The following is a 22,698-nucleotide window of genomic DNA, read 5'->3' as shown; positions in this document are numbered from 1 at the left end:
GTCAGAACGAGAAAAACAAATATCATATATTAACGTATATATATATGGAATCTAGAAAGATGGGGCTGATGAACCTATCTGCAGGACAGCAATGGAGACACAGACATAGAGAACAGACTTGAGAACATAGTGGGGATGGGAGAGGGTGGGATGAGTAGAGAGAGTAGCATGGGAAATATACATTACCATACGTAGAGAGGCAGTGGAAATTTGCCATATGATGCAGGGAACTCAGATCAGATGCTCTTTGATAACCTAGAGGGGTGAGATGGAGCTGGGGGAGGGAAGTTCAAGGGCAGGGGGTGACAAATGTAGACCTGTGGCTGATTCTTATTGATGTATGGTTTAGAATTTTATATGAGAATATTTCATATAAGGATCTATGACTTTCTCACATGTAGGTTAGAAAATATTGTTCCTGGGCTCAGAGAGCTTGCAATCTAGTCTTCAGACAGATCAAAAAGATACGAAATTTCAGGCAGTAGATGATCAATGTCAAATAAGGGGTACATACTAGTGTTCGGAGAAAGCAGGGGCTCAGGCAGGTTGGGGTAATCATGAAAAGTTTCAAGGACCAGGTAGGAACTGATTGCTCTCCACATGGATATCTGAGTATAAGATAAAGTGGATGAGTGCTCGCTTCGGCAGCACATATACTAAAATTGGAACGATACAGAGAAGATTAGCATGGCCCCTGTGCAAGGATGACACGCAAATTCGTGAGGCGTTCCATATTTAAAAAAAAAAAAAAGATACAGTGGATGAAATATTATGATAATGATTACGGAGACCTTGAACCTCACGTCTTACTCATTTTCCTGGACAAACCAGCTTACAGTCTTTGTGGCAAGTTCTACATGTCTACCCAGAGAACCAAGTTCTAATAAAAGCCCAGGGATTGAAAAATCAAAGTTATATTAAAATCAGTCTTACACTTGCTCACTCACTTTATATAATAAACACAAGAAAGAAGAAAAAAAGACTGTGGGAAAAACATAAAGTAGTAAATGGTGTATATTTAATTAGCCATTTTTCTCTTCTCAGGTGAAGTTCAGTGGCTCCCAGAAGAGATTATCATGTTTTCGTTTTTTGGTTTTATTTTTTTAAAGCTTAGTAAATTTGGTGATTCGTTACCATGCTATCTAACTGTTGGAGTACTAGTGTTTTGAAACTCAATGAAAAATGGTTTCACCACTTATTTTATGGTACCAGATGCTAGCATTTAATGCCAATCTTTCTCACACAGTGTTGGATCATCTAATGGATGTGTAATAACTAGGAATGACCCTGGATAGAGGAATTTAGGAAAAACAAAAAATACTTATGAATACTTGAAGAAGATGATAGAAGAAACATACACATCCTCTGGGCCCTGCTACTCTCTTTTGAAATTTAAATTCTGTTTGATGATTTTTGCTTTTGGGCCAGATTGAATGGAGCTGGTCTAATGAGCAGAAAAAAATGGATTCACTCATCTCAATAAAATCATAAAGTCAGAAAGATACACAGACTCCTCGCATACCCTAGATAATTTCTAATAGGAAAGTATTTAAAAAATAAATTTGGTTAAAAGACTGTATAGTTATACAATTAAAACATTTTTCCTAAAAATGTCTTTTACTATTATCAAGTAAAATTTACTAGGTTTCCAGGGCACAGATGGATAAACTAGGGGGTAATAGCATAAAGTAAGATTCTAACTCACATTTCAAACTCCACATCTCCTTTCCCCCTTCTCATTTCCTACCATCTGGCCCATAGGGAGTAGCCCTGGCAGTGAGAACCTTAACTGATACCATAAAGCACAGACTACCTGCTGTTGAAGCATTGAGGCTCCAGGGTCCTGAAATCGACAGGCACAGAATTTATCATCTCTATTCCTAAGATCTGAGGCAAACAGTAGCTCTTCTCACCCAGCTACATCAACCTGGGAAAAGCAAATCAAACCACCTCAGCATCTGACATCCAAAGACAGTGGGATTCATTCACAGGAGACTATTTTCAGTAGGCTAGGATTTAGGGCATCCCCCAGAGCAGGGATGGGGAGGTGGGCATTTCCAACAAGTTCCCAGATGCTGCTGCTGCTGTTTCTCAGGAGACCTCACTTTGAAAACCACTGGTGCATCAATAAACTCCCTTCTTTCATTATCTCTACCCACATGGCCATTTCCAGGCATGCTGAAATCATATAGAATGCCAGACTTCCTTTCTGTGGGGGCAGACTCTTACACAGTGGCACAGCATTCTCCATATCTATTTTGAAAATAGTACAGTATCATTCCACAAATGTCATTATGGCATGCATCTGTGTCTGCATGAGAGTAGATGAGAACAGAAATTGGCTGATTTCAGCAATCTGTATTGTTGTGAAGTGCCTCTTCCATGGCGGATACACTCTCGTGGGTATTAATATGCAATAGAAAGATCTTTACACTTTTTATTCATACCATCTGCCCATCAGTGTGCCTCTCCCCAACATCTCCATGTCCCCAATCTTCTCATTGCCAATCTTCTCATCTTTCTTCTTCTAGACTAGCCGACCAAACCATTCACTATTGCCCAAGTGTTTTTTTTTTTTTTTTTTTAATGTGGACCATTTTTTTTAAGTCTTTCTTGAATTTGTTACAATATTGCTTCTGTTTTATATTTTGTCTTTCTGATCATGAGGCATGTGGGATTTTAGCTCCCTGAACAGAGATCGAAACTGCATCCCTTGCATTGGAAGGCGAAGTCTCTTGCCAGGGAAGTCTATGTGTTTTATGTTTCATCCTTGAGGGACAAAGTAAAAGACCAGATGCACTGCCTGGACACTACCCATTGGGAGGGCTTTTATTATCATCTTTTTTCAAGAATATGCCTGAATGGTATCATAGTGCAACCCCTGATCATTTTCAGCTGCTCCTCTTATTAACAGTGCTTAGTCTTTTTCCTCTTCCATTAGTTGGTATGAAGGATGACTCATGTTACCAAAGATGTAGACTGAAAGAGAGCCACTAAGACAATAGTGGTGAAGAAAATGGATATCTGCTCTACATGCTAGCTCTGATTGTTTGTGCCCTTAGCTCTGTTTATGATCCCAGATGAACATCTTCCACCCTGTGAATGATTAGTTGATATACCTGATCTTACCATGTAGTAACTCTGATAAAATCCATCTCATAATGGACAGTTCTGCCCAAATGAGCACGTGGTGTCCTATGGTCAGGTGTCTGTCTCTTCTAGGGCCAGTAATATGACAGGAGTTATTATTTAGAAGATGTACGATTCTCTGCACATAATGGCATAGCCTTTCTCCAAAACCTTGTGAACATGTGCTGTCGCTTTTCCCAGAAGAACTTGGCATAAATTCCACATGCTGCATTTTTCCACCACAAATATCTACTACACCACTGTATGGCCTGACAGATCACACAGCTCAATGGCAAGGCATTCACACTGCAGACTGGACTTGGTACAAGGCTTTTGCTTGCTGTGGGCCTAACTCAAAACTGGCAACTTTTTGTGTCACTCAATATAGGTCAGAGTGTTATTCTCAAGTGTGGGATATGCTGCACCTAATACTTAAAAAGTCTACCAAGCACTGGATATTCTTCTTTATGGGAGAAGTTGCAAAATTAATAACCTATCCTTTACTTTGAGGTGATGTACTAATGTGGAGGATGTGAAGAGTCCCTGAATGTTTAGTCCCATTTCTCTAGAACACATGCGTCCTCACAAAGTTCTCCAACATACTACCCATTTCTTGCTTATCCTTGCTGTTTTACATGATATTATCAATATAGCAAACCAGTGTCATGTTCTGTAGGATGTTCATCTGATCCATATTATGACAGCTAAAGAGAGAGTTGACATAATACCGGAAAACATGGTAAATACTACCATACAAAGTGAATAAAACTTTCTGTTGGATAGAAAAGAATGCTAAGGAAAAATTCCTAAGGAAGACTGATGGCTAATGGACATCTTCTGTCAGCCCTTCTATCAGCTGGGAATAATAGTTCTGGAGAGAGATTCTGAGCAGGGCCATAAAACATGTGCACTACACAAAAATTAATATTCTAAGAATTATGAGTATTATTAAAACCAATTTTAATAAAATAATGTGACTATAGGACACTTTACTATTCATGAAGTATCTTGAAAAATTACATTTTTCTTTACAACTATGTGAGAATATTGGGTTGGGTACTATTATCTTTAATTTATAGATTTTTAAAACCCTGAGGCTCAGAGAACTTAAACTAATTCCGTATGTTAGAAAAACTATCACTTGATGTTTGATGTTTTCACAAATATCAAACATTTGATATTCATATAATTATCAAATGATAAAACGCCCCCATAACCTGACTTCAAGTTAAGAGCGTTTCCCACTTGCCTACTGAGGATTTTTGTATGATAAATAAGACGAAAGATGCAATAATAAGAGTATAACATCACGCTTTCCCTCTAGAATATGAGTGAATTCTTTTTAAACTTCTCATTAGAGCTCTGTTCTTTTACACTAAGAAATAATTATAAGGACTGACACTCAAGAAGCAGGTCAATCAGTGAATTAAGAATAGGATTATTTTTAAAGTAAGAGTACTTGACAGTTCTTGCGAGCTGGAGGGAGGCAGCTCTTCAAACTCTGAAATAAAATAAATATCTTCTCAGAGAGTTAAAAAAAAAAATCAATGCTTAAAGGATTAGAAAAGAATTAAGCAAACTCATCTTTGAAAGAAAGACTAGTACCTATACCCACGAATTTCAGCTCCAATAAGAATGAAAATCTAAAGAACAATAGTAAGCCATATGAAAGGACTTGGTTAACCATGGAAGGAGAGAACGGGTAGCTCCAGTGGCAATATTGACATTACCAAGTCAGCCCTGTTCCTATTAGAGTGTGTCCAGCCAAGAACTGACCACCAAGGCCCAGTGGGAAGCAGATTCAAAAGAGGAAAATAGATGTGAGCTTCCCTGGTAGCTCAGTGGTAAAGAATCTGTCTGCCAATGCAGGAGACAAGGGTTCGATCCCTGATCCAGGAAGATCCCACATGTCTCAGAGCAACTAAGCTCATGCACCACAACTAATGAAGCTGCTCTATTGAGCTACAACTATTGAGACCACACGCCACAGTTATTGAAGCCTGTGTGCCTTAGAGCCTGTGCCCTGCAACAAGAGAAGCCACTACAGTGAGAAGCCTGTGCACCATAACTAGAGAGTAGCCCTCACTCACCACTACTAGGGAAAAGTCTGCGTGCAGTGGCAAAGACCGAGCACAACCAAAAGTAAATAAATTAATTAAATTATAAAAAACAACAACAAAAAGAAGAAGCTGGATGTATTAGGCCATCTTTGGTTGAAATCACCAAACATCTTTGTGAAAATAACCCCTATGCTGATGTTGGCAATGATTTCTATCAATTAGTTCATTAATTTCATTGAATTCATTAATTAGCAACAGTAGTTTTCTGGCGGCATCTTTAGGATTTTCTATGTATAATATCATGCCCTCTGCAAACAATGACAGTTTTACTTCTTCTTTTCTAATTTGTATTCCTTTTATTTCTCTTCTTCTCTGATGAGGCATGGATGGACCTAGAGTCTATTGCACAGTGAGGTAAGATAGAAAGAGAAAAACAAATATCATATATTAATGCATATACATGGACTCTAGAAAAATAGTACAGATAAACCTATGTGCAGGGCAGAAACAGAGACACAGATGTAGAGAATGGACATATGGACACAGAGCAGGAAGGGGAGGATGGAACGAACTGAAAGAGCAGCACTGACGTGTATATTCTCCCAGGCTTCAGCTGGTAAAGACTCCTCCTGCAATGCAGGGGACCTGGGTTTGATCCCTGGGTTGGGAAGATCCCCTGGAGGAGGGCATGGCAACCCACTCCAGTATTCTTGCCTGGAGAATCCCCATGGACAGAGGAGCCTGGTGGGCTACAGTCCATGGGGTCGCAAAGAGTCGGACATGACTGAGCGATTAAGCACACGTATACACTACCGTGTGTAAAACAGCTGGTGTAAGCTCCCGTATAGCGCAGGGAGCTCAGCTCGGCGCCCTGTGATGACCTAGAGGGGTAGGGTGGGAGGTGGGGGTAGGAGGGAGGCTCAAGGGTGAGAGTATATACGTACACATGTATGTGACTCACACGGCTATACAGCAGAAACTAACACAACATTGTAAAGCAATTATATGCCAATAAAAATAAATTAACTTAAAAAATTCAAAACAAAAACAAGTGCTAGTAGTAAAATTCCACTACTAAAATACTACTGTCCAAGCTCCTTATGCCCACCCTCCACCAAAAAAGAAAAGGTTATCAAGCCACCATGCCTTTCTTGCATGGCAGCCAAAACATTTCATGGACACTCCCCAGCCGCTGGAATTTTTAGACTCCTAATTTTTCACTCAGTTTGTCCTTGGCACCGAGAGAGGACGAGCAATAAGTATCACAAGACCCATATGGCGGGAGAAGGCCATTTGCTCCTCACAGGCTGATGGATAGGCTGACTCCAGAAAGCTTCAATTTCCAGGAGGAATGACAAGCCAGAATCTGTGCTCTTCTCTTCTGAGGCAGCCAGGATTTCTTGAGCAGTGCTCAACCATCACAACAACCTTAGAGTAGGAAGATCACTAGAAGGAACTGGACCCAGGAAGAACGCCTCTCTCTCAGAAGGCTCTCCTTTCATTGCAACCCTGCCAATGATGCTCCTCACTAGAATCATGACTGTGAAACATCCTAACTGTACAACTCCTCCTCCAGATCAGCCTCCAGTCACGGCCAAGCTCAATAATCAGCCAGGCTCTGGCAAGGAGTACCCTACATGAGCTGGACATAATTTGTTTCAGTGTCTTGCAGAGATAGACATCCTGGGGCCTATAATGTCCTTTACTGCTTTGTAGGTGTAGGTCGAGAAGAATCAGGGGCTGTGCTCCAGAGGCAGCGGCTCCATCTAATGATGACTGAGTGCCATCTACATTCCTTGGTCTCCTCAGCTACAGCTGAACACCAGTTTTCCAAAGAATCCTCAGGCCACTTCAACATTCCTCACCAAAAGTCAGTGAAGTGATACAATAAAATAAGTTTATCAAGGAAAAATAGGAAATGTCTATTATTCCCTTCTTTCTGCCTCCTCTATACCTTTTAGTATATAACTTGATTGCTTTGCATATAGTAATGTTAAGATAATTACATGGCTAATACTCTCTCTCCCCACAAGACTGTGAGTTTCTTAAGGAGCTGTAAAAATAAACAACTCCACCCAAATGAAAAAAAAAAAAAAAAGCAAAGGTTATATCTATTCAGAACTCACTATAACAAGGGAGTCAGCAACCATCATTTGTACTTGGTAGAAACACAAATGCAGGCAAGAGAAAGCTTTATAACTGCCAAAACTGGAAGGCTTCAGGTATGCTCTGATTGGAAGCTGTTGGCATGAGCGAGCGTAGGTAGGCTAAACAGAAGTGGTGTGTCTTGTGTGATTAGTTTGGAGAACATGTTTGGCTTTCTGACTGGTCTTGATTTGGAAACAGAGGCAAAAAATAGGGATGCTGGCACTCATAGACCAAGTCTTGACCGTCCTGGGCTGATGATGCTACAGACTGTGAGTCAGATTTCTCTTGTCATAAATAATCTGATCACTGTCCTTTGTGTGTCATTCTCTCAGTCTCCCCATTTCATCCATGACACTTTTGCAGAAAGTTGACCAGTTCAGGAAAGGGTAGATATAAGGGCAGATAGATACTTTACTGCTTGAGGATTCTCTAGTTGTCTCCATATTCAATAATATTACAAAATCTTCTTGACCTTTTTGTTGCTATATCATTCTGACAATCATCTGAGTAGGCTGTGCAAATGCATTTAAGAATCTGGATAAAATACAACAAACCAGCATCGTGACCACTATGACAGAAACAAGAATAATGAGTAGCCCCCATAAGATGATTCAGAATCAGGAACTCTGGTTGCTTAACCCAGGTCAGGAGAATAAATCTTATATGCTATGAAGGTCAGCCTTAGAGAACAAATAGATTTTTTTCCTTAAGATTTTTTCCTTAAGCTTGTTCTACTTTCCTTGCACCCATTTCATTGATCCAAGTATAGCAAGAAGTATTGACAGCGTCATAGATGACACCAGAGCTAGCCAATAAGAAACAGTGTTAGAAGCTTGCATCACTACTCATGCCAACCAGTTCAAACTGATATGTTTTCCATCTAAGGCAGAGGTGATATTGTTAAAAAGCAATTTGTCTCTTTGTCTCATTACCAACACTGTGGATACTTCTCTGTTTGCATAAAGGAGTCAGTAATTCTTCCAGGGAGAGTGTTTGAATAATTAGCAGTGCCTTCATATAGGAACTTACATCTGATTTACGGAATTATAAATAAGATTTCATTAATTACAAACTTGTATTAATAAAATATCTTCTCTCAAGCTTTGGTAACTTAAAAAATTAAGTTCTCTCCATACAGAGAATTGTCAGAATACCTTTCCTGAAGTAAACAAGATATTAGTGTAAAGCAAACAGGACCAGTGTGCTGGTCACAAAGGAAGCAGCATCGTATAGGGGCACATGGAGATCCAGGGAAAAAGGAGTCATTTATGACATAAAGTTGGAACCAAGCCATTACATTATCTGGGTTACACATTTGGATCTCCATTAGTCATTTCCAAATGACAAAATGTTTGGTCATTGCCCTTCAAAGGTTGTTGAATTAAAATTTAGAATTATCGAGGATCTGATCAAGAGATTATAATAATTGGCTCTTTTTCTGGAAAAGAAGGTCACTAGCAAAGTCACAGGTTGATTTTTTTTTTTTTAAGGTCATCTGTTCTTGCAGATGCAAGTGGAAATATCACCCTATGGTCTCATTTGATGAAACCAGAATTGCCCAGAGGTTTTGATGATAGGATCTGTTGATAGATGGCATTTCTAGCAATCAGTGAGATTGAGGGGAGTGGATAGCATTTAGGATGACCTAAGAATGAAATTAGCATATACTCTAACAAATGTTATTAGGAAGGAAGGGAAAAAAATAACTGCAGGTAGGCAAAAACCAGTGATCTTTAGAAAATGATGAAAAGGGTGAATATACACAAGCATATCAAAAATAAAGCAAGAATTAGGCAGGTGTTTTAGTCCAGTGTCTTGGGGGAATCTATACATTATGTGAGGTCATTTGTTTATTTTAATGTTCTTGGGTTACAGTTTATTTCAGAAAATATGCTGTTTGGAAGGATTTCTGAGAATTCTCAGTTTGAGGTCACCTATTGGAGTAGTCTTTCAATTATGTAGAATTTCAAATTACCTCTTTAGTTGTGAAAGGTGAACCCAAAGATTGACTCCCTGGAGTTTCACTGCTGTATTTGTTGTTAACGTTATCAGATAAGGTTACTTCCAGAGAGGTTCAAGGACAGTTTTTCTTTGATGTCTCTTCCAATAGATGAAAACTCTTGGTTATCATACAGAGGCTCTTTGGGAAGATGCTGTAGGAAGGTGGCAATAGGGAACGGATATAGCACATAAGTCCCCTGTAATATTTTGTCCTATCTGCATGCAGTAGGGAAGATGAAATCACTAAATGCATGAGCCTTCCAGTCACCAACGTGTCCTCCAGGGAGTGGACCATAGGGCCACAAGACCTAGTGAGAGTACTTTGGCCAGGGAGACTCAGAGTTTCTGAGATTTTTCCTAATTTTAAGTTAAGGAAGATTTTGCTTCTTTCAACCTTTCCAGAAGATCATAGGCAGTAAGGAGACTAAAGGTCTTGAGAAACCTAGAGTTATTATTCCCCATATAGCCTGTGCCTTGTTCACTGACACAAAAGTTGATATGCCAGAGGTTGGAAACACACATTTAAGCAGATTTTTAGCATCTCCAGGGGTTGTAGATTTCAGCAAGGAAATGCTTCAACCTTTTCTGGAAACAGAAAGGCAATAACTAAAATATAGTCAAATCACATGGAGGTGGAAGCTGGATAAGATGCATTTCATGGTTTTCAAAAAGCCCTTGAGGTTTTGGTTTCTGGCTACGTCCTACCTTTATCATTTTTTCAGCAGTATGTTGTTGACAGGTGAGGCATGACCGCCAAATAATCTCAGCTTTGTTTTTTAAATTTCCCCACCAAAATTAACTTAAGATAATAACCAATTTGTCTATACCATAATGAATAGCTTCAGGCCAAAGAATAGTTTCAGCATTGGAGTGAAGAGTGCAACCAGAATTTTCCCATTCTTCCATTTACAAGCCAGAGGCTAAATGTGGGTATTTTATAATGGCTTCTTTGCATCCCTCTGGGACTTATCCTTTCAGGGATTAGACAGGATGATAATCTGCTTGTTTGACATACTGATCTGCTAGAGCACTTCCTTTATTTTCTATATTATGTCTTTTTACACAGGCCTCAACTTTTATAATAGTCACCTCTCTAGGAAAGTTGGAATGTTTTTAAAAGTTCCTTAACTGGCTTTTCGGTTCCAATGGGGGTTCTAGTAGCAGTGAGAGTCTTCTTTTGTTTCCAAAGCACTCCAAAGCCAAACGCATATCTGCTGTCTGTATATATGTTTATTCTCTGGCCTTTGGTTAATTGACAAGGTCCAGTATGTACAGCAAGTTCTCCATTAGGCTTATTTTACATACTGCAAGGTCTTCCCTGATGGTTCAGCAGAAAGTATCTGCCTGCAATGCAGGAGATGCAGGTTCTATTCCTGGGTTGGGAAGATCCCCTGGAGGAGGAAATGGCAACCCACTCCAATATTCTTGCCTGGAAAACCCCATGGACAGAGGAGCCTGGAAGGCTACAGTCCATAAGGTCGCAAAGAGTCAGACATGACTGAGCAACTGAGCATACAAGACTATATCTACCTATGGAAGAGGAGTATATTCCAAAGGGGAGTTTGAATTAGTGATAGCATGTCCTGTTTGATAACCTTCAGTTTGTTTTGAGGCATAATCCATTAACAATCAGGTCAGAGTTCTCAATAAGAGTCTCCAGTAAACACAAGCAGAGTACAGAGTTCCCCAACTGAGGCATGAGGCTCCCCTTCTAGCTGTAATGGGAAAGCGGGGGGATTCAGGGTATTGCAGTGGAGAATAATATGAGAGGGAGACAGTGAAAGAATTTCATGAAAAGTTAACTGACCAGCTGAAAAGTGCTGTGTGTTCTCAGGCAGCAGGGATGTTTGTACGTATGAAAAGCCATGAGGTCAAGCAGGGAACCCAGCTCTCGTTCAGCAGAAGTGCCCACAAGCTGTAGAGCGGCAGCTATCCTATCAGGAGTGAGGTTATAGCAAGCAGTGAGTTTCTGGTGATTCCCATGAAATTGAGTAACAACTGCAAAATCTTGTCCAGGTTGCACAAATGGACAAAAGGGCTTGTTGTAGTTCATGATATTGAAGTAAGGATGTTGAAGAACTAACTCTCTCTTGTTAGAGAAGGCCTGTTAATGCTTGGACTCTCTGAAAACAGAGTTTCTTTACTGTAGCCTTAGTAAAGTCTTAAATGCTGTTGCAATTTCAGTGAAGTCTGGCACCCATCGTCTAGAATATCCAGTTAAACTTAGAAATTCTTTTAGTAGCTATTTTTTTTGAAGGGTCTAGGATAAGTTTAGATTGTTTTTAGTCTATCAGGAAATAGTGTTCTGTCCCTCATTATATAGGTCATATCCTAAATAATGAACGGTATTCTAGCAAATTTGTCTTTTGAAACTATATGTTCATTTTCTGCTAAGGTTGAGAGAATGTAAACTGAATACTTTTTATGAGTTTCCTTGTTCTCTGAAGAAAATAGGAGGTCATATATATTTCACAGTTGACTCACAAGGGAAATTTAATCTTTAAGTATTGATTTGAGGAAACAAAGAAAAAAACCTGGGGTGTGATTGTCCGGGTATATTGTTGTCTTACTCAGGTAAAGGCAAAAAGATACTGTCTATTCTGTTCTAAAGCCACACTGAAAAAGACAATGATCTAATGTGGTAAAGCAAGTGGCTTCAGGCGGAGTTAATGACAGGGTGCTATTTACATTAAATACTATCAGGAACCAAAGGATAACAATTTTACTAATGGCCCTGAGGTCTGAATAAATTGATATCCTCATCTGTCTAGTTTTTTTACTAGCAGGACAGGAGTATTATGAAGGTTATTGAGTAATAGCCTTGCGATATAAAGCTTTCAACTATAGGTTTAATCCCTTTTTTGGCTCCTGGCTTCAACAGCTATTGGGGAAGTTTGTATAAGCTTGGTAGGATATGCCTGAATTTTGCTGTTTTGCTTCTGTTATTTTTCCTTTGTCAACTGCAACTTTAGCTCATAGTGTCAGATATGATGTAAAGATCTTCATCTGGGCTACGTACCAAATATAATGGAGAAGATAAAGGACCAGCCAGAGAAGATACAACTTGATTATGAATAAGAGTACCCTTAAGAAACTGTCCCTCTGGTGTGTATTTAATGTTATAGTTTCATTTACAAAGTATTTAATAAATCCTTCGCTATTACGTTTGCAGGGGTGGTATCACAGAGCAGGAAGGAATGTTTTTAGTCAAGGGCCCACAGGTTACAGTTAAGGACTAGGAGACAGGGAACACCTACGGTTATTTGAAATACCTACCATCTGAGTGGTGTGTTTAACTCTTAGAGAGCTGAGCAAACATAGTAAAGCTTAACATAGATAAACAGGAGGGTCTATGTCTACCAGTAATTGATGAGGCTAACCATTTATATTTATATTTAATTCACACTGAATGTTTAAAGTTGAAAATACGAAGCTCTTTTTCTTTCCTTGCATCATTCCTTATTCTTCTAAATAAAAGAATTTTTCTTCACCTTGGTTTCTCTTTGGATGAGACTACCTTTTTTTTTCCCCGGTGCCAATTCAATTTACAAACATCTACAACTCATCCTTGGCAACAGGTGGTTAGTTTGGAAGTGAGCTACCTAACAATGTGATCTATAGGACCTTAAGATTATTTGGGTTCTATCTTGTTTTTTGTTCTAAAGCATTTTAAAGATGTTCTGTCAGGTGTAATCCAGGTAAAGGGACTATTTAAGATTCCAATTTCATCTTTATTTCCAGTTCCATGTTTAACTCCATGGTCAAAATGAGATGAAAGGACTGCCCCTTCTTGAACTTCCAGATATATCTTTTTAGAAAGTATTTTATAATCTTTCTAAAAATTTCCTGTTATTTCATCTCTCTTCTGTTTGCATGATTAAACTATGGTGCAACCAAATTTTTAAATGTTTAAAATTTTTTTAAATATGAAATTATGGTTTAAAAGCATGTAATGTAAAATTTTAAATCCTTAGCTACTTTTAAGAGTACAGTTTAGTAGTGTTGGGCTTCCCCGGTAGCTTGGACAGTAAAGAATCCACCTGCAATGCAGGAGATGTGGATTCAGTTCCTGGATTGAAAATATCCCTTCGAGAAGGGAATGGTTACCCACTTCACGATTGCCTTGAGAATTCCATGGACAGAGGAGCCTGGTGGGCTACAGTCCATGAGGTTGAAAAGAGTCAGACACCACTGAGTGACTAATAGTAGTGTTAACTACATTCACATTATCATGCAACAGATCTTCAACTGATTTTTACTGGAAATATTTTGGGTATGACTTTTAGGAGACTTTGCTCTATTGGCAGGTGCATTTTTTTTGACTTTCAAGTTTACTGAGGAAGGAAGGATCCTGCAGTTCCCTTTCTGGGTCAGTTCAATCACCTTTTGCAATTCAGAATTTAGCATCTGAGATTCCAACCAACATGTATATAACTTAACATAGATCAGGTAACCATGGGTCTCACCTGCAATGCAGGAGACCTGGGTTCGATCACTGGGTTGGGAAGATCCCCTGGAGGAGGGCATGGCAACCCACTCCAGTATTCTTGCCTGGAGAATCCCCATGGACAGAGGAGCCTAGCAGGCTAAGCGTCCATGGGGTCGCAGAGTCAGACATGACTTAGTGACTGAGCTCAGCACAACCATGGGTCTAATGCACCCCAAAGAATTTTAAATTGTTCTATGAATATTTGTTGGTCTTGTCTGCATTTAAAGATACCTTAGTTATAGCTCATGATTTAGCTTGGTTCCAAAGTTTAAATTCTACAGTTGCCTACACACTTGATTCATGGGAGGGATGGATCTTAAGACAAAACTGGAGTTTCAATTCTTAAAAAAATTAGGTGATCTGAACAAGAGAGACAAAAGGGAGGAGTCCACAGAGGTATAAACAGAGAGATTATAAAGGAAAAAAGAAGAGGAATATTTGATAGTGGGAGGCAACTGGAAGACAAGCCTGGGGAGGAATTACCTCAGAAATGCGTCTTATCTTTTGATATACGAGCTTGTCAAATTGTTCATTGTCATTGGCCAAAGAGTCTTCTAGTGAAGAAATTGTTGATGAGAATTTTATTTGGAGGCCTCTGCTACCAATAAAAAATGCTGCTTATTGGACTTGAAAAATATTATTCTCTTTCCTTCTAGGGTGCCTCTAAAAACGATCAATTAAAGATTGGAGACAAGATGGCAGAGTAGAAGGACCTTGAGTTCACCTCCTTTCAGAAGACCAAAATCACAACTAAATGATGAACAAGCATCAATAAAAAAGACTGGAACCTATCAAAAATAATTGCACATTCAAAGACACAAAGAAGAAAGCCAATAAGTGGGTAGAAGTCACACTTGTAAGATAATAAAATCCCTTACCCTCTGGGTGGGTGACCAGTTCTCCCACAGGACTAAACGTTCTAGACCCACATCAGAAGCTAGATCAGGAGTCCCCAGAGCATTTGGCTTTGAAGGCCAGTGGGGCTTGATTGCTTGGGGAAAACCAGAGATTCTACTTTTGGAGGTCACACAAAAGGTCTGGCACATGCCAGAACCCAGGGCACAAGCAGTGACTTCAGAGAAGCCTGGGCCAGAGCTACCAGCTAGTATTGGAGGGTCTCCTGGGGAGGCAGGGAGTGGCTGTGCCTCTCTGGGGTCATAAAAAGCTGGTGGCAGAAATATCAAATGAACAATTGTGCTCAAGTCAAACGTTCTCCAGGTGGCAATATCAAACGAACAATCATGTTCAAGTCAAATGTTTCCCAGAATGGCCACTAAAAGCCAAATCACCCTCAGTGAAGTTATGCCATTAGAGAAATAGGTGCAAGATTTAAGAGAGCATTCATAAGAAGCGGAACTTTTTTTAACAAAAAGAGGTGATTTAGACTTAGACAAACCCGTAGCAATGGTCACTGAAAAGTGATGATTAACTACCTCATGCCTTGGGCCCCAACTAACATTTATTTGCCTCCAAACACAGACCTGACAGTCCGCACCTCCCAATAAACACCAAGCTCTCAGAACACTCAAAGTCAAGCTCTCAAATCAGGAATTAAAGATGGAAGGAGACCTCTATCCAGTTTTGTTGTTGACACATTTCTTTTTTTCTAAACGGACACTGGCTTCAGAAACCATAAACTCAATGGTTAATGAAGCTGGCTTTTGCACAATGGGCTTATACCCTATAAAGGTCTTAAACCCTATAAGTGTCTATGCCTATGTTCTATTCAGTAAGTCTCCTTATCATGACACATTTACAGACACAACCAAACATGGAAGCACAAAAGGGGATGAAAAGGAGTGGCTTGATTCCACCAAGGATGCCAAACAAATGGAAACCAATAACAAAACCCCGGTACCAAACTGAGAATAAATAGCCAAGTAACACAAAAGCAGTCAAGTTGAGGCCTAGTGCTGACTTACCTCAGCAGTGTGGATTCAACGAGCATCAAGCAGCAAAATGCAGGGGCCTCCAAGAGCATCAGACATCAAAGTGACAGGCAGTGCAGAGTGGATCTCAGTGGAACCTTCAGGAAAACTGGGGAAATAAACAAAGACCATTCAAATGAGAACAAACAGGCCTACTTACGGAGAACTTTCTATAGCATGGGAGTCAGTCACCACCACTTACATTTGACAGAGACTCAAAAGCAGGCAAGGGAGTGGAAAACTTCATAGTGCAAAAAGGAAGACTCCAGGTGTGCCTTGATTAGAGATTTGTTAACACGGGGAAGCAGGAGGTGGGCTAACAGGAAGCCAGGTATTCTACGTGATTGGTTTGGAGAACACATTTGGTTCTCTCTTGTTGGTCCTGAGCTGGAAGTAGAGACAAATAAATAGGGATCCTGGCACTCATAGACCAAGTCCTGACCATCCTTGCCTGATTGCTGCAGAAGTGTTGGTTTAACTTTCCAGGCTGGTTGCTGCAGAGATGATAGATCAAAGTTCTACTGTTATATATGGTTTATCCGTTTGTAAAAGTAGTGTCTAAGGGAAAATCCTATGACTTGTATTAACTTTTCTCAATGAGTTCTAGCCCCAATCCTGGTAAAGAACATAAGTTCAATAAATATTTGTGAAGAAGGAAGGTAATGAGAGAGATAAAAAGTCCAAACAGCAGTGAACCCTAATTAAGGATGATAAACTAAAGGAAATGTCAGTGCAATGAAGCCATTTGAGAAGATCATAGGAAACATGCCTTCAGGTGGTGTTGTTTAGCTGTGATCCACAGAAAGAGTAGTACAGAATCCTTCAACATGATATGCAACATTCTGAAAAGATGTCACTTAATCAGAGAGAAGTTACAGGATATCATGTGAAAATGAAAAGAGCCACAATGACTGGCAAAAAATATTGTCCTCCCAGGCAAAAGGGATGGTCTTTGAGGTAGTGTCTGGTGGGACTACCTGTTCAAGTAAATAAGTGTCTTTTCAACCTCTTGCCTTTGAGGAGAGAGCACTATCAGAAACTTCTGAAACATAATAATAAATAAGAAGTGGCTGTTTACTTCCAGACGGAATCTTATATTGCTCCCACAGGTACCTGAGGTAGACAGGACATTAATCCAATGCCTTTGCTTCACACAGACACCTGCATGCATGTACACCACCCACACCCCACCGCTACCCCCACGCCCACATACACACAAGAGACAGAGAGAATTTAAATAGATCCCAACATTACCTGGAGAAAAATAGTTATGGGCTCTTTAAAAAGGAAGTATCAATAAATCAGTGCCTAAGGTATCTGTGAGAGGTCAAGGTAAGAAGCTGGCAGTAAACCAGGGGAGGTTAGCAAAGAAATAAATTGTATGTTAATTTCAAATTAGCATTTACACTGGTTCCAAGCTTCAAAGGGCAAGGATCTGAGAGAGAGAAAGTAGTCAGAGGAGGAAAATTATTCATCCTAATTGAAAAAGGACTGTCTTGAGGGATTCATACTAGGGAGGAAGGCTCTTGGGATTATTGTAATCTGTCCCCTGTATCTGGCTGAACAGTATGGAAGTAAAAGCCATCTCCCCCGGGCTGAGAAGCTGGGTACCCCATCAAATCAAGTGATGGCCTAGGGCATCAAGAGATATTTGATTTTAACTCAGAGCTAAAAGGAAACCAAGGAGATTTTAATACCTTGAATGGCCAATAGCTATCTCAAAGAGTTAGAACTATAGCAATAACTTCAAAAAGTCTAAAATGATATGACAGTAGAAGAGGAAAAATAATTTTCCCTCTACTCTTGGTTGAGACCCCTGTAATAGAAGAGATTAACAAGAGAAAAACAAGTAAGTTTTTTAATATGTATACCTCATGTATGAATGGGAGACACCCAAGGAAAATTGAGTAACTCAAAGTGAAGTCTTAAAACTCCAGCTTATACATAACATCTTCAATAAAGAACTATAAACTCATGGAGAAATGACAAGAGAAAAGAAAGCTTTTTTTGACTTTCAAACGTGGCAAAATGTGGGAAGGTAGATCTATGGGAGGAAGCTAGGAGCAGACAAAGGCTAGTTAGTCATTTGTTATGTAGATTTCTCTAGGGCCTTCTACAACCTGAAGCTGTTTAGGCACTGAGGATTAAACACTAGGGATTAACTTTTGTCCTTGCTGGTGGAGAGGAGAAGGGGGACACATTTATGTGCTGCAATATCTATTTAGGCAAATAGGAGGAGGGCAGGGAATGTTCCTTGTACCTGCTTCTTCTCAGTCGCTGCAGCTCAAAACAATTCTTATTGGGCTTCCCTGGTGGCTCAGATGGTCAAGAATCTACCTGCAATGTACAAGACCTGGGTTCAATCCTTGGGTTGGCAGGCTACGAGTCTATGGGGTCTCAAAGAGTTGGACACTACTGAGCAATTAACACTATTCTATTCCTCCTCCAGGGTGACGGATTCTTTATGCCTTATACTGGGTTAAACAGTGATCTCCCCCACCCCCCACCCCAGTTTGTGTCTACCTAGGAATTATGACGGCTTCCCTGGTAGTCAGAAAGTAAAGAATCTGCCTGCAATGCAGGAGACTCAGGTTCGATCCCTGGGTCAGGAAGATCCCCAGAAGGGAATGTCTATCCGCTCCAGTATTCCTGCCTGAGAAATCCCATGGACAGAGGAGCCTGATGGGCTACAGTCCATGGGGTCACAAAGAGTTGGATACAACTAAACAACTAACAAGAATTGACTGACTAGGACATTTGACTGTGGCCTTCTTTGGAAAAAGGTTCTTTGCAGATATAATCAACATATGACCCAGCAATCCCACTTTTGGGCATACACACTGAGGAAACCAGATCTGAAAGAGACACGTGCACCCCAATGTTCATTGCAGCACTGTTTATAATAGCCAGGACATGGAAGCAACCTAGATGCCCATCAGCAGATGAATGGATAAGGAAGCTGTGGTACATATACACCATGGAATATTACTCAGCTGTCAAAAAGAATTCATTTGAATCAGTCCTAATGAGATGGATGAAACTGGAGCCCATTATACAGAGTGAAGTAAGCCAGAAAGATAAAGAACATTACAGCATACTAACACATATATATGGAATTTAGAAAGATGGTAATGATAACCCTATATGCAAAACAGAAAAAGAGACACAGAAATACAGAACAGACTTTTGAACTCTGTGGGAGAATGTGAGGGTGGGATGTTTCAAAAGAACAGCATGTATACTATCTATGGTGAAACAGATCACCAGCCCAGGTGGGATGCATGAGACAAGTGCTCGGGCCTGGTGCACTGGGAAGACCCAGAGGAGTCGGGTGAAGAGGGAGGTGGGAGGGGGGATCGGGATGGGGAATAAGTGTAAATCTATGGCTGATTCATATCAATGTATGACAAAACCCACTGAAATGTTGTGAAGTAATTAGCCTCCAACTAATAAAAAAATTAAAAAAAATAAAAAAAATAAAAAGCCTGCTCAAAAAAAAAAAAAAAAAAAAAGCCTGCTCAGACAAAAAAAAATAAAATAAAATAAAATTAAGTCATACTGGATAAGGGTGGGCCTTACTGTAATGACTGGGTATCTTATGAAGAAGAAGGAATCTGACACAAACACAGGGGAGCAGGACAGAGGCAGAGGGACTGTAGTGATATAAGCCAAGGAACTGCAAGGATTTCAGCAAGCACCAAAATCTAGGCAGGTCAAAGGAGGGATTCTCCTCTGGGGCCCTCTGAGAGAGTGTGGCCCTACCAACATCTTGATTTGGGACATCTAGCCTCCAGAACTATGAGAAAATAAAATTTTGTTGTAGTAATTTGTTACAGCAGCCCTGGAAAACTAGTACAGCCCTGAGAAGAAAACTGGATGGAATATTCAAAAATGGATGACAAATCTCAATACCTATTTATTGTGCACTAACTATGCCCCAGATTGGGTCTGCAGAGAACACAGATACATCTGACCAGATCCTGCTTTGGAAGAACTTATAATCAAAACTGTCACTGACTTTCATAGGGGAAAAAAAAAAAAATTTTTTTTTTCTCTTTTCCTTTCAATGACCCTGTCAGGTTAGCAACATAGTGGGAGAAAGATACAAGAGGATCAGGGCTGTGAGTACTCAGCACTTAGGCCACACTGCAAATGACTTGTAAACCACCGCAGAGTAAAAATAATAATAACAATATATAATAATAACTTCAGGACAAAGTGGTACAATGCAAATCAAATGGTTTCTTAAGCAGTTCTGCAGAGAAAAGGAAACTTTTTGAACCACTTTTTTCCCCCTTCCCCCAGGATTCTTTTCCATAATTAAGAAGGCCAACATGAAGCAGCGGGAAGCAAAGTGTTGGTGGGGAGGGAATTACTAATAGCAACATCAGTGCTGACACACACTTGCTAGGAAAAAACCTCTGGCATTTTTACCTATAACAAACCTGTCATCAGTGAAGGCACTTAAGAAAGCTTCCTTGCTAGTCTTCCAAACACTAGAAAAAATAATTATGGTAATATAAGGCATTTAACAAACACTTCATGAGTGAAAAATTCTTCTGCCCTGTTCCTTCTCAAATGATTAGTTCTTAGGGATGGAAATTAACTTCTCTTTGCCCCCAGAGGATCAAATTAGAGCAACTGTGTCTAGTTTTAATCCCTGAAATTAAAAAATAATAATAATTTATAAAGCCTGGAACTTACTATAGTGTTAGCATTAGTTGTTCAGTCATGTCCAACTCTTGGTGACCCCATAGACTGTAGCCCACCAGACTCCTCTGTCCATGGAATTCTCCAGGCAAGAATACTTGAGTAGATAGCCATTCTCTTCTTCAGGGGATCTTACTGACCCAGGGATGGCAGGTCAAAGGATACAGGTGTCCTATATCACAGGCAGATTGTTTACCGTCTGAGCCACCAGGGAAGATCAACTGACTATGACCATTACTAGAGTTAATTCCTCATGTGACTTTCCACATCTTCTTATATCTTATATCTTCTTATATCTTCCCTGGGTTGGGAAGATCCCCTGGAGAAGGAAATGGCAACCCACACCAGTCCTCTTGCCTGGAAAATTCCATGGATTAAGGAGGCTGGTAGGCTATAGTCCATGGGATCGCAGAGTCGGACACGACTGAGCAATTAATTTAATTAATTTATATGTTTCCAACACAGTGTAGGTTTGAGATACATCAAAGAAAAATTGCACTGCACACAGTAAAATAAATGAGGACTTTATTCAAGACCATCTCAGTAGAGGTCATTGTTGCTCAGTTGGTAAATCATGTCTCACTCTTTGGGACCCCACGGACTGCAGCACGCCAAGAACCTCTGTCCTCCACTATCTCCTGGAGTGTGTTCAAATTCATGTCAATTGAAGTCGGTGATACTATCTAACCATCTCATTCTCATCCTCGGCCACCCTCTTCTCCTTTTGCCGTCAATTTTCCCAGCATCAAAGTCTTTTCCAATGGGATGGCTCTTCCCATCTGGTGGCCAAAGTATTGGAGGTTCAGTAACAGAGAGAGATTGAACATAACTCTGGAAACCACCAAAAGCAGCTGGGTATTTGTAGCCAATGTGCAGGGTGAGGAAGTAGAAAGAAAGTTATGAGGAATTTGGTTTGGTGTCAAGGATAGAGGGACTCCCTACTAAACTGGTTTGGCAGGATTCTTGCTGAACTAGGCTGACAGGCCAAGGATAAGGCCTAGTAGAGAAGAGGGCTCAGAGAAGCCCAGCTAAAATGTAGTCAGGGAGTGAGAGTCCTTTAAGATGATACACTCAGCCAGTCTTCACGCTAACAGCGGTGTGATAGCCCAGGGTCCAAGAACTGGACCACGTTTAACTACATGTTTGATGGTGTTTGTTTTACTTTCCCTTGGTTCATTGGCCAACTGTTCAAAATAATCTAAAAATTATTTTGAAGGCGTAATTTAGAAATCACCTGAGTCATTTTTAACTAACTGGTATTTGTGAATTTATAGAAAGGCTACAATTCAAATAACTCATATGCTTATATATCAATAAAAACCATCAGGGGACTTCCGTGGTGATCCAGTGGTAAGACTCCAATGCGAGGGGCCCAGGCTCAATGCCTGGTCAGGGAATTAGACCCCACATGCTGCAACTAAGGATTTGCATGCCACAGTAAAGGACCCTGCATGCCACAATGAAGGTTGAGGATCCCACATGTAGCAACTAAGACTTGGAGCAGCCAAATAAATACATAAACTATTTTATAAAAAATTAAAAATAGCTTTCATGGTAAATTTGCTTTGTTTCTTGTTCAACAGTTGTAACACATAATGGAGAAAAGAAAGACAGAGTAGACATAAGTCAGGATGTGGATAGCCATTCTCTTCTCCAAGGTACCTTACTGACCCAGGGATCGAACCTGGGTTGAACCCCCAGGGACCTCCTGAGGGCCTCCCAGTTCTCCCCATTAGGAGAACTCCAGACTCACTGTCTGAGTTGCTCAAGGTCACATGCAGAAGCCAGGATTTGAAGCCCGGCCTGTCTGACTCCAAGATAAGATTCTTTCCATTATGCCAGCACTTCCCAAACACCAGGCCTTGGACCTGGGCCAGCTCAAAATTAAGTTATAAGCTGTCACAAGCAAAATACAAGGACAATGTAGCGGGTTGGTTTTTTTTTTTTTAAATAAAACGAATTCAATTTAAAGCATTGTTCTTTTTCTGAGATTATGGCCACTTCTAGTGTTGAAAATGTTCTTTCTGTTATGAAATGATAGTGGTTATGATGGTGATTACTTGTGTTTGTTTTTGCTTTTCAATATCCTTACCAAACAAAATTTAAAACTTGGCCAAGTTGTAAATGACACCTGAATGTCTTTGATATTTTGTCACTCATGGAATTTTAGAATCTGGAAAAAAAAATCAGCTCTGCCAAAAGGTAAGTTCCCATGAAACACAGGAAATAAGCA

General features: G+C 40.0%; 1 non-coding gene across 1 annotated transcript; it reads left to right on the top strand.

Moving 5' to 3' along the window:
* The first annotated feature begins 632 nt into the window (after positions 1-632).
* Positions 633-739, top strand: LOC122684544. The gene has a single exon (XR_006338086.1). It is a non-coding gene; the product is annotated as a U6 spliceosomal RNA (small nuclear RNA).
* Positions 740-22,698: the final 21,959 nt, after the last annotated feature.

The sequence above is a fragment of the Cervus elaphus genome, chromosome 26 (assembly GCF_910594005.1).
Source record: "Cervus elaphus chromosome 26, mCerEla1.1, whole genome shotgun sequence".
In the NCBI taxonomy this organism is placed as follows: Eukaryota; Metazoa; Chordata; class Mammalia; order Artiodactyla; family Cervidae; genus Cervus; species Cervus elaphus.
The sequence above is the reverse complement of the archived record's forward strand: the minus strand, read 5'-3'. Positions and strand labels throughout refer to the sequence as shown.